The sequence below is a fragment of the Musa acuminata genome, chromosome BXJ2-10 (assembly GCF_036884655.1).
Source record: "Musa acuminata AAA Group cultivar baxijiao chromosome BXJ2-10, Cavendish_Baxijiao_AAA, whole genome shotgun sequence".
NCBI classification, from domain to species: Eukaryota; Viridiplantae; Streptophyta; class Magnoliopsida; order Zingiberales; family Musaceae; genus Musa; species Musa acuminata.
This window is the reverse complement of record NC_088347.1, coordinates 6,283,259-6,291,349: the sequence shown is the minus strand read 5'-3', so window position 1 is coordinate 6,291,349 and position 8,091 is coordinate 6,283,259.

The following is an 8,091-nucleotide window of genomic DNA, read 5'->3' as shown; positions in this document are numbered from 1 at the left end:
AAGAAGTGCTATCTTGCAAATCTCGAGAAGCATAAATGCAAACTTGTAAAATTTATAATTTTGCACATCATTAAAATTTATGATGATTTGGTGATTATGCATGTTCTAAAATATTGTAAGATTCACTAGCTTGCATGATGTAGAACTTGCTATTTTGAACATCACCAAGAAGTGCTATCTTTCCTATCTCAAGAAGCAAAAAAAAGTTAACTTGCACATCTAGCAAAACTTATATTTCAAGAAGCAAGAGTTGCTTTCTTGAACATCTCAAAATTGCTAGCTTGCATGTTTTAAAATGTTGTAAAATTTTTGCTAGCTTGTATGTTGTAAACTTGCTATCTTATTACCTAGCATATTAAAACTTGATAGCTTGCATGATATAATACTTGCTAAATTTTCTAGCTCACAAATTGCATGATGATAAAACTTGATATTTTTCATGCAATGATTTGAACTTATATCTCAAATGCTTGATAGTTGGAACTTCTCCTTTTTGTTGATGACAAAAGGGGAGAAGTATGTTGATGTTATGCATGATTTTATGATAACATATTGCTTAGATTTTTGAATCCAATAGTTATATCAATATGACATATTGATAGGGGGAGTTTGTTTAAACTCCAGGAGTTAAGGTTAACTTCGTCATCAATTGGTTATCATCATCAAAAAGGGGGAGATTGTTGAATCTTGAATTTTGATGATGAAACCAATTGATAAATGTTTATAATTTAATCTGTATTTTGAGTGACGTAGGATGCTTCGATCAGGGAGAGACAATTAAAGCAAGAAGAATCATGTTGGACCGGAGGAAAACGTGTTAGAAGATTGGACGTCGGGCCGAAGGATCGGTCGACGTATCGATAGAAGGCTTCAGGCTATGGATTCGAGCATTAGGCCAAGAAGAGTAGATATTGCGCCAAGGATATTGGAGTTGTAGAGGTCAACTGACCGATTGGGCAATAAGCTGCAAGAGAGGACGATGCGCCGAAGAATTGGACGAAGCGTCGATGGACCAATGACATGCCGGATGACATAATTCATGCATAGTAATAATTGTCTAGATCAAAGTATGTTTTTATGTGTGCATGATTAACTATGATAGCAAGGCATAAAGCAAAATGAAGTCTTGGAGTCAAGAACGCGATTTCGTTGGGAGTTTGAGAGTTCGTCGGAAGTACAGACGTTCGTCAGAAGTTTTATCGAAATTGACCGAGAAGTCCTAGATCTTGCTAAAGAAGCCCATTGGAACTCACCAAGAAGATCATCATGAAGTCTAGGAGCTTGCTGGGAGTCCGCTGGAATATTGCCGAGAGATCGTTGGAAGTTGGTCGGAAGCTCGTTGGAAGAAACCAGACTTATCTTACTTAGATTATGTCTTAGGAATCATAATTAGCACATAATTAGAGTTATGATTGGGATGTAATCCCATCAACTATGTTGGGAGCCAATTGGGCCTAAAGGTGGGCTGGTTTAGGCCAGATTCAAGGCCTAACCAGGGTGATAAAACCTTGGCCGACGATGGCCCCGCTAGGGCCGACGGTGGCACCACCTAGGGAACATCACCCTAGGAAATTTGGGTAGTGGTACCACCAATAGCAATGCTGCCAGTGGTGGTACCGCCCCTATTCAATGGAGGTAACGCCCAGTAGCAGATCTTGCGGTAGTAGTACCGCCCAAGAACGACAGTGGTACTACCAATACCCAGGAAACCTAGGATGAGACCTTTTTAGGCTCCATGTTTGAATCAACTTGAAGCCTATAAATACCCCTCTCATCCCTAGCTAACATACACAAGCACAAAGAATTTAAAGAGGAAAAAATGCTATTGTAATCTCTTGTGAGAATCCTCCTCTTCTAAGTTTAAGTGTTAGAATAGTTTAAGAGAGGAGTGAGTGCTTGTAAGGGTTGTCTCCTAAACCTGGTAAAAGGAAAAGAGGGGAATAAGAAGGAGGTTGATCTTTGCCTATTAAAGGAAGATCGATAGTGGATGCCAATGGCCTCGACGGAAGAGGAATCGACGGAGTGGATGTAGGTCATAACGACTGAACCACTATAAAATTGGCGTGTTTTCTAGTTTACATTCACTTCCTATAATTTACATTAACTACAAACTGCCTTCAATACGCTCTTACTTCGCTTTCAAAGTTAAGCGTTTCCGAGTTTGGTTTTATCGTATGAAGTTTTTTTTTTTTTGAACCGAAGTAATCTTTATCCGCTGCACTAATTCATCCCCCCTCTTAGTGCTGACTCATTCCTAACAATATTAAGTCAGTAAACAAGAGGTAATTAGATTGACCATGTGACCTTCTATCATTAGAGGAAGAAATCGATTCTCGACATAGGTTGAGTTGGTCGAGTCCTCAAGGCTCACCTATATTGCGATTTGAGATCTTGCCTACGACATAGAGATATCACTGGTGACTTGAGGACGTAGTATGATTGGTCGAGTTCCTCGAGGGCATATCATCGAATCAGACTTATCTTATAATAATGGTGATAACCTAACTAGACATCATGGTTGGTCCAGTTCCCCGAGACCATGATATTTCGGAGGTTGAATAAGACAAGAATCACAAGGAGTTGTAATCAACAAGAGTTGCCTATCTTTTGAGCTTAGCGTGATTGGTCGATTCGCTCGAGGTTACGTTGATACACTAATTGGATCCCAATTCCCACTAGAGATCTGCCAAAGATCTCTGATTCATACACTAGAGGGAGTTGTGTGTTTCATGAGAAAATAGTAGGAGTAGATTAAGATAGAAGACCATAATTTAGTTGTTTATTTTTTATAAAATTTACATGTTATTTATTTCTACTACATGTTTATTTTTAAAAAATATCACTTTCAAATCCCTTACACGACATACTTGATTTTAACCACCTCACTAGTCCAAATTATACGAATTAGCTCCGTAACCTGAAAATCATTCCCATGGTGAAGAAAATATCACGTATGTCCTTGATACAGCGATACCTACACCCGAAGAAGGGGCAAGCGAGAATGAAATCACTCGCTATGTAAAGTATATAGATGACTCCACTCTTGCTCAGTGTTACATATTGAGCTCCATAACTCTTGAGTTACATAGACAACATGAAAAGATTGATGCCAAATCCATTCTCTTGCATGTCCGTAAACTGTTTAAGGAACAAGGAAGGACTCAACGATATGAGATATCTAAGAGTCTCTTATACGCTAGAATGACTAAGGGGACATCGGTTCAGAACCATGTCATAAAGATAATTGAGTAGATAGAGAAACTCACACGTCTAGGAATGGTCTTAGAGGATTACCTATGTGTGGATCTTGTGCTTTAATCCCTACCAGATTTTTTTTTGTTTAATAATAAATTTTAATATAAATAAGCTTGAGGACACTCTCACTGAGCTCCTCAGCATTTTGAGGGAGGCAGAGAGCATTATCAAGAAAGTGAAGCTAATTCCCTACACTAGTAAGACCAAAAAGAAAATGAAGGCAGAAAAGTCCCTTAAGAAGGGTAAGGGCAAGGGCAAACTAGGTAAAGAAAATATTGCTAAGAAGGACCTAACAAAGGACAAAGATTAGTGCTTCCACTATGGCAAAGACAAACACTGGAAGAGGAACTACAAAGAGTACCTTGTAGAGAAGGCGAAACAGAAGCTTGGAGAAGCTTTAGGTATATTTATGATCAATCTCCTTTTGTCAAACTCTTATAATAACATATGAGAATTGGATACTAGCAATACTTATCACATTTGTAATTCATTACAGGTTCAGGTAAGACCTAGGAGATTGGCGAGAGGTGATGGACAATTAAGTAAAAGTTGTTGTAGTGGCTATTACCGAGGTCACCCTACATCTACTTGATAGAGCTATTATTGCATTGGATGCATGCTATTTTGTTCTTTCTATTATTAAGAACATTATTTTCATTTCATGTTTGACAATTAGTGGATATAAATTAGTTTTTAAGAATACTAGTTGTTTAATATTATTAGATGATAAGATCATCACTAGAGGAACATTACATAATAGTTTATTTATGATAGATATTACTTCATATATCATTAATGTAAGTGTATCTAAGAGGAAATGAGATGACATGAATAATGCATACTTGTGGCATTGTAGGCTAGGTCATATCCATGAGAGAAGAATTCAAAATTTGGTAAAGGATGGATGGATACCTAGATCTATTCAACTATGACTATATAAAACTTACGAACCTTGCTTTCATGGAAAACTGACCAACTCTCTATTTAATGGAACTAAAGAGAGCCACTATGATAAAACCTCAGAGGAATTCTATGTAGTTTGAACCTTGAGAGGGATCAATCCTTGGAACGCTATAGGGGTTCCACTCTCCTAGAAGTCGGTCATATGGCTACAATTATAGATAGATCTTATTCTCAAAGAGATAGAGGCTACATGCTTATATAGGGCTCCAAACCCTAGCCCTAAGGGCTGCTTCCTAAGTGAGTTACCTCTTTTGCCCTTAACCCTAATAACTAACCAGCCCAATAAAAGGGAGCGACGGCTAGGAAGCCCAAAGGTCCAAATATAAACCTTAGCCACTCTTGTTTATAGGATAGAGGCAGCCATGTAGGGTTTATTACAATCTCAGAGGGTTTTATTAACTACTTCTTAGTTGAGTAGGACCCAACCCTGTTAGGGTCCTATCAAGCCCGCCCTCTCCAAATTAGCCTTGTCCTTAAGGCCGAGGTTCCATAAACTTAGGAAACCAGGTCTTCAGCTCCTCATATGATTCCCATGTGGCATCTTCAAGTGGTAAATTATTCCAATGCACTAGTACTTTAGTATAGGGATGTTGGTGACGCATCACGATCCTACAGTCGAGGTTGGCTTGTGGTTGGGCTTAAATATCTCCATCCTCGGTAGTGTTGTGCAGCGGAAAACCTTCTACGATTAAAAAAAAACTACGTTCGTTCGATAAAAGTGATTTCAATAAGAAAGTTGATTCGTAAATCACTTTAACTTTTGATTAAGTGAGATGCAGCAAAGATATAAATGCAGTTTGCAGTTATGGTTCAAATCAGATAGTAGGTGCAAACTGAAATATGATATTCGTACGAAAAAACTGATTTACGTCTAAATGCTGATTCATAAATCACTTGATTAAGTGAGATGCAGTTAAAGCAAGGATATAAAGGTAGTTTGCAGTTATGATAGAAATCAAAACGTAAACGCAAACTGAAATATGATGATCGTACGATAAAACTGATTTAAGTCTAAACGCCGATTCGAAAAGTGCAAAGTTTGAAACCCAATCGTATATGCGCAGAAAGCAGTAAGCTTTTGAGGAGGTTTGTAGTAACGATAATATGCTCAAAGTAAATGCAAACTGAGATTTAGAGTGGTTCGGTCAATCTTGACCTACATCCACTTTTGGCTTCCTCCACCGACGAGGTCACTCACGTCCACTACAGTTTCACTCATTTTGATGGGCTTAGGAGACAACCCTTACAGAATTTTCTCTCCTCTCTTTAAAGATAAGAACTTGGAAGAAAAGAGGGAGAAGAACTTTTGGCCTTTACAATAATTTTGAGCTCTAAAAATCACAGAACAAGATCAGGATTTCAGTGTGTTTGAGTGCCCTTTCAGTGCTGAAAGGGTGGGGTATTTATAGGCCCCAACCCAGTTTGAATTCCGAGCTCAAAACTATCAATTCCCGGAATTCCGGGATCTGACGGTTGCACCGCCTAGCAGAGCTCGAAGACTGAGCCTCTGGGCGGTGCCACCTCCTGTCAGGGGCGGTTGCACCTCCTGCCAGAGCTCGAAGACCGAGCTCAAGCGATGCCACCGCCTGACTGAGGCGGTTGCACCTCCTGCCAGAGCTCGAAGACCGAGCTCAGGCGGTGCCACCTCCTGTCAGGGGCGGTTGCACCGCCCAATCTCGCTCGGAGACTAAGCCCAGGCGGTGCCATCGCCTGGCTGGGGTGGTTCAACCGCCTGGTAGAAATCAGTGTCTGAATGGGTTGATCCATTCGGCCCAATTTGGGTTTTTCAGGGGCCCAATTGCCCTAAGATTAAGTTAATGGGATCACCTCCCATTTCCAACTTAATCATTGTGCTAACTACGATATTTCCTAAGACATTTACTGCAACTTGCTCCGGTGCATCAATCGCTTCTTCCGGCAAGCTTCCGGCGAACTTCCGTCGATCATCCGATGAACCCTCGATCATTCTCCTGCGGACTTCCGGCAAACTCCTGGACTTGTGACGATCCACTTGGTGAGTTCCGACAAGCTTCTTTGGCAAGCTCATGGACTTCTCGGATTTGTTCCCGCAAAACCTCTGACGACTGTCCGAACTTCCGTCGAACTCTCGAACTCCCAACGTGATCATTGTCTTGACTCCGGCGTAACTCTTGCTGCATATCTTACTTCCATCGTAGTTGATCCTGCACACTTATCTCAACATATAGATTAGATAACAAATGACAATTGACTTCATCATCAAAATTCGAGATTCAACAAGCTCCCCCTTTTTGATGATGACAATCAATTGATAATGGAGTTAACCTTAACTCCCTCTATCTATATACCATACTTGAGATAAGTCATTCTTGAATTCAAAACCTTTGAATTCAAGAGACATATTGATAAGTTAAAATCATTTAAACTTATCAATACTCCCATCATGATTCCCATCATGATGTATCTCTCTGAAGATGATGTCAAGGCTTGACATTCATTTTCAAATTTTACATTACAAGTTTGAATGATGGTAATAGTAGCAATTCATCATATTGTAAGATATCAACATGTAAAACTACGAAGTAAGATTTTTTGTTTGATATCTTGACATGATACAAATACGGCATAATGCAAATTATAGCAATCATAGCATAGCAATTCATATATCTCTTAGTGATGCAAGCATGGCATTAATACTCATATATTTCTCCCCCTTTGTCATCAACAAAAAGCATGGTAATTGTGATACCAGGAAAACAATATAAGCGAATTTTGAGCATAAGTGTGATGCCTTTACTAGGTTCATGTCATTTTCAATAGTGAGTCAATTATACATCCGTGACATGGAGATATCAATTCTGTTTTTACCCCGCATCTCCACCATCTATTTGTGAGTTTACTTTAAATGAAGTTAAAATTGATGAGAGATTAAATCTTGCTTCATTTTCATAAGGATCAAGATATATATTAAAAATAAATCCTTGTTAGTAAAAACACTATCATTCATATAATCAGGAATCATTTTATTAAATCCATTTCTTTAAAGAATATTCTTCACATAGGTGTATGAGAGATGTATTTCATATGTCAACAATGATGAGAATTAAACTCGTTATGACATATGTTTTATTAAGTCCGGAAGAGGATAATATATCGAGAAACTTCGATTTTTAAGAGAATCCAAAAATGAAATTAAGACTTTCATGCATTCAGACCAGACTGTGCTATTGATTTTCAAATATGATTATGAAGACAAAACATGCTTATCATCATGAAAATTTTTATATTCATACACATAATTTCTAACATGTAATTGTGTAAAATCATCATAGCAATTAAGTGAGATTGATCAATCAATCAATAAAGTCCGAAAAATAATTTCAACAAGTTTATGTATTCGGACACATCAACATTCCTAATTCTCTTCTTATGAAATCAAATTGTTCTTCACTTAGAGGTTTTGTAAAAATATCAGCTAGTTGATGTTTAGTGTTATGGCAATAATAATATCATGACAATGTCATGACTCATCAACTGCATTGGTATATCATTTTCTCAAATCATATTTATCATGGAAACCAAGGCACAAGGTTTTCAAAGTAGTTATAAAAACATTTAGTTTCAATGTAAAATCCGATAATGAATAACGAGATTAAACAATGAGAGATGTTTGTAACTCTGCATATGCTCACAAATAAATACATCAGGTAACCATATCAAGGATCAAGGCAAAGGGCATCATGGTGAGTAACATAAAGAGTTTACAATAACAATAGGTGATTGTGTTCACATACAAGCTCATTCAGGAGGTGAAAAATTAAAGTGCCTAAATAAAGAGTCAAATTATCGATGAATTTGCTGCAGCTCAAATAGGATTTGATCTTGTCGATGTTC